Source organism: Neomonachus schauinslandi, chromosome X (assembly GCF_002201575.2).
Source record: "Neomonachus schauinslandi chromosome X, ASM220157v2, whole genome shotgun sequence".
Lineage (NCBI taxonomy): Eukaryota > Metazoa > Chordata > Mammalia > Carnivora > Phocidae > Neomonachus > Neomonachus schauinslandi.
In genome coordinates, this window is record NC_058419.1 from 113,103,361 (window position 1) to 113,112,323 (window position 8,963).

Genomic DNA, 8,963 nt, shown 5'->3' on the forward strand with positions numbered 1-8,963 from the left:
TGGCTCAGTCGTTAAGAGTCTGCCTTCGGCTCAGGTCATGATCCCAGAGTCCTGGGATCGAGCCCGCATCGGGCTCCCTGCTCAGTGGGAAGCCTGCTTCTCCTTCTCCCACTCCCTCTCCCACTCCCCCTGCTTGTGTTCCCTCTCTCGCTGTGTCTCTCTCTGTCAAATAAATAAAATCTTTTAAAAAAATAAAAAATTAAAGCATAAACATCTAGCTCTCGCTGCAGAAATCCTGATTCAACAGGTCTGAGTTGGGGCCTAAGCACATATATTTTGTTAACACAGGCAATTCTGAAGTTCTATATAGAAGAAAATAAAAATGAATGTTTTTATATCTTCCTGATAGGGAACATCTGAGAATGCTGTTAGAGACAAAATCCATTAAGAAAACAGCTTGAGATATTTGACCATATCAAATATTTTTAAACTGTATAAAATTATCAGTTCTAAGATGAATAAATTCTAAGGCTCTAATGTGTAACATGGTGACTATAGTTGATAATACTGCATTATACAATTAAAATTCGCTGAGAGTAGAACTTAAGTGTTCTCACCAAAAAAAAAAAAAAAAAGGTAGGGTGATGAGTGTGTTAATTTACTCGATGGGGTGAACCTTCCCACAATGCACATGGGTATCAAATCATCATGGTGTGCACTTTAGATACATGACAATTTTATTTGTCAATTAAACCTCAAACTGAAAAAAAATTCATACAGAAAAGTGCATCTGTAAGATTTTTAAACCCCTATACAGCAAGCAATGCCATAAGGAAAGTTAAAAGTAGGATAAAGTAGGAAAAATGTACAAGATGTATTAAAACAATGAATATCCATATGTAAAAAGCTCTTATAAGTAAATACTGCAGTAACAAGAGAATAGGTCAGAATGATTAAGAACCTCAGTCACAGGATCTGGCTGTCTGGATTTGATTGTTGGCCCCAGCACTTACAAACAAGATCCTGGTGGGCACATTACTGAATCTCTGCCTCTATTTTCACATTTCTAAAATGGGAATCATAATAACTCTACATGGTCATGGTGAATATTAAAACAGGTAATGCCTATTAAGGGCTTAGTGTAGTGACACACTGTAAGGTATCAATAAATACTAGCTTTTTAATGAAAAGAATAATGCCCCCCCAAAATGGGCAGAGGACATAAATGGGCAATTCATCAAAAGCAACAATAACAACCCAATACACGTGGTGGTGAAACATAAAAAAGTGCCCTCACTTATGGTTAGAAAAATACAAAATAAAAGATGATATTATTTTTGTTGTTATCATGGATAAGATTGGCAAAGATTAAAAAAATAGATACCACCTCCGGTTGGGGAGGGTGATGGAAAACAGATTGCACACATTTCTCCGTGGCTGAGATTTAGTACCCTTGTACAGGGAAATAAGATATCCCACCACCACCACCTTTGAGAACCACTCACTGCCTTGGCTTCTGGCCCTCTCTCCTGTCACCTGGACCTCTGAATCCAGCAAGGAAAGGGTTACCTTGGGGACTCTGCTCTATGCTGAGGTCAGTATCCATTCTGTTGCTGAGTATTTTGAGTATCATCTCTGGATAGAATCTTTCTGTAGAGTATTCTTGCAATATGTCAGAGTTTGAAACACGTACACCAAGGAACTAATTAGAAAAATACATAAAAGTCTACATATTCAGAAGTTTATTGCAAAATTGGAAACACCCTGTAAGTCCTATGAGACACTTTGTTTAAATTTGTCATGGTAAATCCATACAATGTAATATTATGCACATCTTAAAATGAGGACATTAAAATGCCCCAGGACGTAATTAAGGGGAAAAAAACACGAGGTACAAATCACCATGTTTAATATCATCACTTAAAAAAATATATAGAAATCATAAAAAAATATGATCACTTTGGTTGTACATTTTTTCATGTAAAAAATACATATGTATATGGGCGCCTGGGTGGCTCAGTCGTTAAGCGTCTGCCTTCGGCTCAGGTCATGATCCCGGGGTCCTGGGATCGAGCCCCGCATCGGGCTCCCTGCTCCGTGGGAAGCCTGTTTCTCCCTCTCCCCCTGCTTGTGATCCTGCTCTCACTGTGTCTCTCTCTGTCAGATAAATAAATAAAATCTTTAAAAAAAAAAATACATATGTATATGTATATGTATACATACATACACAATACACATATGTATTTTTTATATACACGTAATTTTTTAAAAGATTTATTTATTTGAGAGAGAGTGTGGGGGGGTTGGGGGGTGGGGCTGAGGGAGAGGGAGAGAGAGAGAATCCCAAGCAGACTCCCCACTGAGCGCAGAGCCCATGTGGGGCTCGATCCCACAACTCTGAGATCATGACCTGAGCCAAAATCAAGAGCCGGACGCTCAACCGACTGAGTCACCCAGGGGCCCCTATATAGACATAATTTTTAACAGTATTTATCTGAGCTGAATTGCAAAAAATCAGCACAAATTATTCCTATCTCTATCTCTGTACCCTTGCACTGTGACTTTGGCTCTCCTCAGATCAAAAGGTGAAATCTGTCTCTTGACCACTTAAATCTGTGCTTAGCCATGTAACGGGTTTGGCCAATGGGACATCCGCAGATGTGGTACCAGCAGAGGCGAGAAAAATGCTTGGGCTTTGGTGCTTTGCCTCTTGTTGCTGCACTTGGAACCCTGAGACCACCATATGAAGAGATGAAGAGCCTGTTCTCCAGCAAGCGAACAGCCTGCTGGAAAAGTCATGTGGAGGAAAACTGAGGTGTCCTGGTCAATACCCTGCCAACCGCTAGCTGTGAAAAAGGCCATGCTCAGCCACCCAGCCTCAGCCAAGCATCCAGAAGACTGCAGAGATACACTGAACCTAACCTGCCAAACACAGAATGAAGTCATGATCATTGCTTCCAGCCACTAAGTTCTGGATTGTTCAATATGTTATCTCAGGCCAGTAAATTTTGGATGCTTAAAAGTTTAAAAGCAATTTTGTATAACTCTGCATTTTCTAAACATTCACAAAGAACATGCATTACTTTTTTTTTAATTTAAATTCAATTAGCCAACATATAGTACATCATTAGTTTCAGATGAACATGCATTACTTCTTAAATCAGAAAAAAATTGCTTTTTCTATTAAAAATTTTCTTAAGTAATTTAAATTTCTTAAATTACTTAAAAAATTTTTAATTAAAAAAAATGAAAACCTCTACCAGATTTAAGCTGTTTGGCAGAATAATAATATTAATAACTAACAACTAAATAGCACTTACTATGTACTAGACACTGTGTTTTTACAGATATTATCTTAATCTCCACAATAATTCAATTGCAAAGAATACTGTCATCATTCCCTTTTTCCAGTTGAGGAAATGAAGGCTGAGAAAGGTCTAATGACTTGTCCAAGGTCACACAGCTAGTAAAATGGCAGCTCTGGGTTTGATCCCAAGCAGTCTGTTTCCCGAGTCTGTGCCTTTAACTGACCTAAGACAGAGACAAAACTATACATAAATGTAAAAGGTCATTTCTCAAGGATTTGGTATCTGAAAGTTACAGCTGTGAGATATCCAGGATGCTCTCTGGTCTCTCTTGGGTTCCCTAACTTCATATGACTTCATCAAATACATTGGTTTTGGGGTGGATATGGTAGAGAAGATGTGCTGGAAATCAAATTGTTCCATTTTGCTGCTGGTTATCAACACTTACAGAGATCTGTTGAGGGCGATGGAGGGTGTTAAACTTCTAACTAAAAGCAGGTTTGTCAATTGACAAAGTTCTTTTAATTTATGCTTTCCCTCTCCACCATGGCTGCCAACTAGAGAGAGCTATTTATAAGGTTGTTTATCCCATGTTCTATTGTGCAAGAGGCATTTTTATGCCACACTTCCAACACAGTTCTGCCCACACTACAAACAGTGAGCGCTCAGCAAAAGTGTACATGATGATGGCGATGATGATGATGCTCAGACATATCCAGCAAGTTCTCAACACGGGGTGGTGTGGCTGAGTACTTAAGAGCAGAACTTTAGAATCAGACCTGGGTTCAAATCGTGATGCCATCATTTACAAGTCACTGGTCCTTAGGCAAGTTAATTTCTTGGTGCCTCTGGTTTTTTCCCATGTCAAACAGAGATAAGAGGGTGGCCGTAAGGATTAAGTGATATGATTATTGTCAAGAACTTGGCCAGAGCTGCTACTCTCTATCATCAATATCATCATCATCATCATCATCTCAACTTAAAAAGTTTAGAAAAAACTATGATTTGATCAAATTCCATATAATCTGTAGACTTCAATGTCATCCAAAGCAAAATGTAGGACATCTTAACTCTGGATGACAAAACTGAGAGCCTAAAATTCTTACTGACAATCCTTTCTTGTGGCCTTGATAGTATAAAATTAGCACAAGATGGTGGCCTTAAGTGGTCAAATGGAATCAAGATTGGTATTCCCATCTGGAGTCACCTGATGATCCTTGCCATCTGCTGAGAGAAATTGCCCCCAAATACTGTTAGGACTTGAAGATGTGAGACCCTTTCCAACTTAGCATGGTCAGAGCCATAGACTGTCCATGCCTGAAAACAACAGAAAGCAGGCCTGGGACTGTTCTGCCTTTTCAGGACTGCCTTCCACAGCCATTATTACCCAACATGACAGGCTTTTGCTCTTCCAACAGATAGAGTTAATATGTCCAGTCTTGGATAATAATTGGAAGTCTGCAACAGTTAAACTGTAACCATGACAGAGTCATGTTAAAAAAAACCAAGGAACAGATTTTGTTAAATAAAAACAAATGGAATTAAAGGAAAGGTCATAGTTTTTGTATTTCTGTAACAAATGCAATCTAATGATAATCCATATCTGCTAGAATTCCTGGTTGTTGTTTTTTTTTTAGGTTATAATTAAATTTCTCCTTGAATAATCATCTTGCACACTTTCCCTAGGGGAAACTATTTACATTTCATCATATCTTTGAAAATGTAATAGATCTCTATTTTAATCAATCAGCCTTTCGTATTTGGATCATTCCTTGAAAAGACTGATGAACAGGTTTGTTTTTAAAAATATAATTCAGCAGTGAATCTGACTGGTACCAGAGGTGCCATAGATCAGCGAAGTTTTAGAGATAGTTTTGATAATGAACGGCTATCATGCCAGAAATACCTTTGGCAGATTCAGAAATGGCTGCGATTTGTTCAGTCAGTCTCCCTATATCCATACCCTTGTGTAGTCGCCGTCTACACTGACCCTAGATTTGGCCATGTGATCTGTTTGACCAATAGGATAATAACAAATGTGATACAAGCAAAGATTTGACAAGCACTTGCACATTGGGGCTATCCCTCTCTTGCTATTCTTGTTTTGTTTTTTTTTAAAGGTTTATTTATTTATTTGAGAGAGAGAGAGCTCAGCTCCCTGTTGAGCGGGGAGCCGAACACGGGGCTTGACCCCAGGACCGAGATCATGACCTGAGCTGAAATCAAGAGTCTGACGCTTAAGCGACTGAGCCACCCAGGCGCCCCTCTTGCTATTCTTAGGACTCTCATTAGAGCTGCCATGTGAACAAGCCCATCCAGGGCTGCGTGATGGATGATGAGAGAAATCCATGTCTGGAACTAAAATGGCTGCCTCCAATATCCTAGCTAACTGCCGGCCAATGTCCTAGCTGGCCCAGCAGTGGTCTGTGGACACATGAGTGACACCCAGTTAAGACCAGCAGAAGACTCCTCCATCTGAGCCCAGCCCAAATTTCCAGAGCACAGAATTGTGGTTGTCGTTTTAAGCCACTTTGGGGGGTAGTTATACAATGAAAGCTAACTGACCTCGTGCCCCAGTGAGAGCAGAGTTACAGCACCAGCATTAGGGCAGATGTGGGGTCCCATCAGAATGACTTTGCTTATAAATTGAGAGAGGGCTAAAACAAGAAGTAGGCAAATATGGGTTGCTCCATCCATGCACAAACAATGATCAATGTAACGACTAAGAAAACTGGAACAAACGCGGCAGAAAGCATGCGTATGGGTGCGGGCTGACACCTCACGACTCATTATTCGGGATCAATTGAGTAAACACCTGAAATTATGAAAATTTTAAGAATAGTGAGGGCCTCCAGGGCAGCACAACTTAAAACTTAATTTGCTTGCTACTTTGCATTTTAGGCTTTGCATAAAGCTCGTGAAGCCCTTGGCTGGACCAGATCAACAGGCTCATAAAACTGGGACTTGCTGGGTGTTTTTTTCCATCACTTTCTCTAAGTATATGCTCTGTAAAATGTCCCTTAGGAAAAGGGCTCCGTGGTCATATAAATCAGTGCATACTCTTGCTTCCTCTTGGAATGTCACAATGTACCCTGGCATATTAAAGACCTGTTCATCCTTATTTATGCCAGTGTTGCAATGTGTTTGACCATGGAATCCTTTCTGTAAGTAACATATTAAAATCCCATTAACCAATGTTTCTCAGAGCATACTTGGAGAAAGCTTTTTCTTAAGCTTTCTTAAAATGAAATACAACACACAAATGGAAAGGTACATGAAGTGCAAACATGTAACATAATGAATTATTGTAGACCAAACACTCCTGTAACTACCAGCCAGGTCAAGAAATAGAAAGAACATAGCCAACCTCTCCACTAGACTCCTCTGTCCTCCTGGCCCATTACAAATTCCTCTCTTCATTTCCCTGAGTTTATGGGAATGACTTCCTTGCAGTGTTTTGTTGCTTTGCTACCTACGTATGCATACCTAAATTATACACTTGTTTTGTCTGTTTTTGAAAGCTACATAAATGGAATTATACAGTATGTAGTGGAGGGGCATAGGGTAGAAGTATCTTCAACGTCAACAGATAATGTCAAACTCTTTCCCAAACTGAGGGCACCAATTGAGACTCCTCCCAACGGCGTATGAGAGTTCCAGTTGCTCTACATCCTAGATCATACTTGGTAATGTCAGATGTTTTAATTTTTGGCAATCTATTCGATGTATAGTGGAGATTTTAATTTGCATTTCTCTGATTAGTAATGAGCACATTTTATTATGTTTATTGATCATTTGGATATCCTCTTTGGGGCAGCTTATGTCCAAGCCTTTTGCTCATTTCTCTACTGAGTTTCTATTTCTTTCTCAATTTGTAGGAGTTTTTTTAGTCTATTCTGGATAAAAGTCCTTTGTTGGGTATAGGAGTTGCTAGTATCTTCTCTTGCTCCTCCTTAGCGGGGTCTTTTGTTGAACAAAATCCCTTCATGTAAATATCATCAGCTGTATCACTTGTTTTCCTTTCATGCTTAGCGCATGGTGTGTCTCCTTTAATCACACCTGTCTCCATGTCCAGCAGAGTTCTGGGGAGCTGGACTTTGAATGGTCAAGCCTTTTCTTTAGTCACTGGTCCTGCTGAAAGCCTCAAACTGCAGGCCCAAAGAGAAAAGGGGAGTGGGTGGAAAGGGGAAAGGGCAGAAGGCCAGGGGAGGAACACTAAGGATTGGCGGGAAGGCGACAGGGGCCCTGCGGGTAGCCAGAGGCTAGGACTGAAAATGGATTAAAGGTCACATTCACCATCCAGCTCCTCACACGTGTAAAGGAAGTTGGCAGGATCATCAGGGTGGCTCTCTCCCTGGGAAAGGTAGTTTCAAGGTCAAGGAAACACTAGGAGAGAGCGCAGGGGCCCAGGTCCCGGTGGCTGGCAGTATGCTTCCCGACTCAACTGAGCAGGCCGTGACAATTGCTGGCATTTGGCAATCCAGCATGGAGTGTGTCAGACAGAGCCGTCTGGTCACGGTGGAGTCACCCCGGCCCTGGAGGTCAGCCAACTCTCCGCTCATCCTTGCATTGTGGGAGCTCTTCTCACAGGTGCCCATCCATGTGCCTCGACCCTGGGCTGGAGGGACTCCCTCCAGAGCCCTATACCATTCAAGGACGGCGTGCCCTTCCTTGTGGCCCATCCCACATGGGCCAAGCTGAAGCTGCTCCCGTTGGCAAAGCAACAGTCTCATTTTCCTCTGATGCTTGGCCGCCCTGCATTCAGTGACACTGAATCCACTCCCCCGAGGTCAAAGGCTGTGGGGCAGGTTTGGATGCATCTACTGAGACGACTCATGAACTCACCATTCCAAGCATTTTAATTGGCTGCAGGATGGGGTGTCAGGGTGCCAAAATCAGTAAGATGCGCCAGATGTCTTGGGTAGAGATCAAAATGGCAAGTGAATTTTGTGAAAGGACCTACCAACGGGCAGCCTACCACCACTGGGCCTCCCGTTGAGATGCATAGCGTGGCAAGGGACTGACACAATGCAGATTCATCTATGAGCTCTTTTGGCTGCTCACCCCTCTTGATCCATCTGGGTCGTTTCTGAACAGTCAGCAATTTCGGTTTTTAAATAGTCCGTAAATTTTCAGTTTCTTTACACTTCACCATAAACTTGTGATTTTTAAATTGTTTCAATTCCTCTCTCCATTCAGCTGTTAGAGCTCAGTTCCATATTTAGTTTTATATGCTTCTCTGGGTTTTGTTTTATTTGGGGGTTTTTTTGCACATGAATATTTTTGTTTGTTTGCCATAGTAGAATGCAAGAGTAGCATGTTAATACAATCCAGTTTAATCTGTAATGTCAGATTTTTTTAAAATAAATAGCTAAAAAGGGGACTGGAAAAAAATTGTAACCAGATAAGGTTTCCCTCACAGTTATCTTTACCATTGCTTCGTAATCAGAGAAAGCTCTCGAATCTTGATATATTCTCACTCTGGGTATCTGTTTATTTTATTGTCCCGTGACAAAAGCTACAAGGACAGGAACATTTCGTTGTACTGGTAGACTGGGAACGACCTACAGGAAGTCAAAGAACTGACATTTACTGGTCAGCTGCTGCGTGCCAGGCGCCGAGTTAATTCTCTTAACGGTTCTGGAGGGCGATATCATTATCCCTCTTTTATAAGTGGGGAAACTGAGGTTCACTGAGGCAAGATAACTTGAGCAAGGT

General features: G+C 41.1%; 1 pseudogene; it reads left to right on the top strand.

Annotated features, from left to right (window-relative positions):
- Window positions 1-1,033: 1,033 nt before the first annotated feature.
- LOC110572695 lies at window positions 1,034-8,244 on the top strand (annotated as a pseudogene).
- Window positions 8,245-8,963: the final 719 nt, after the last annotated feature.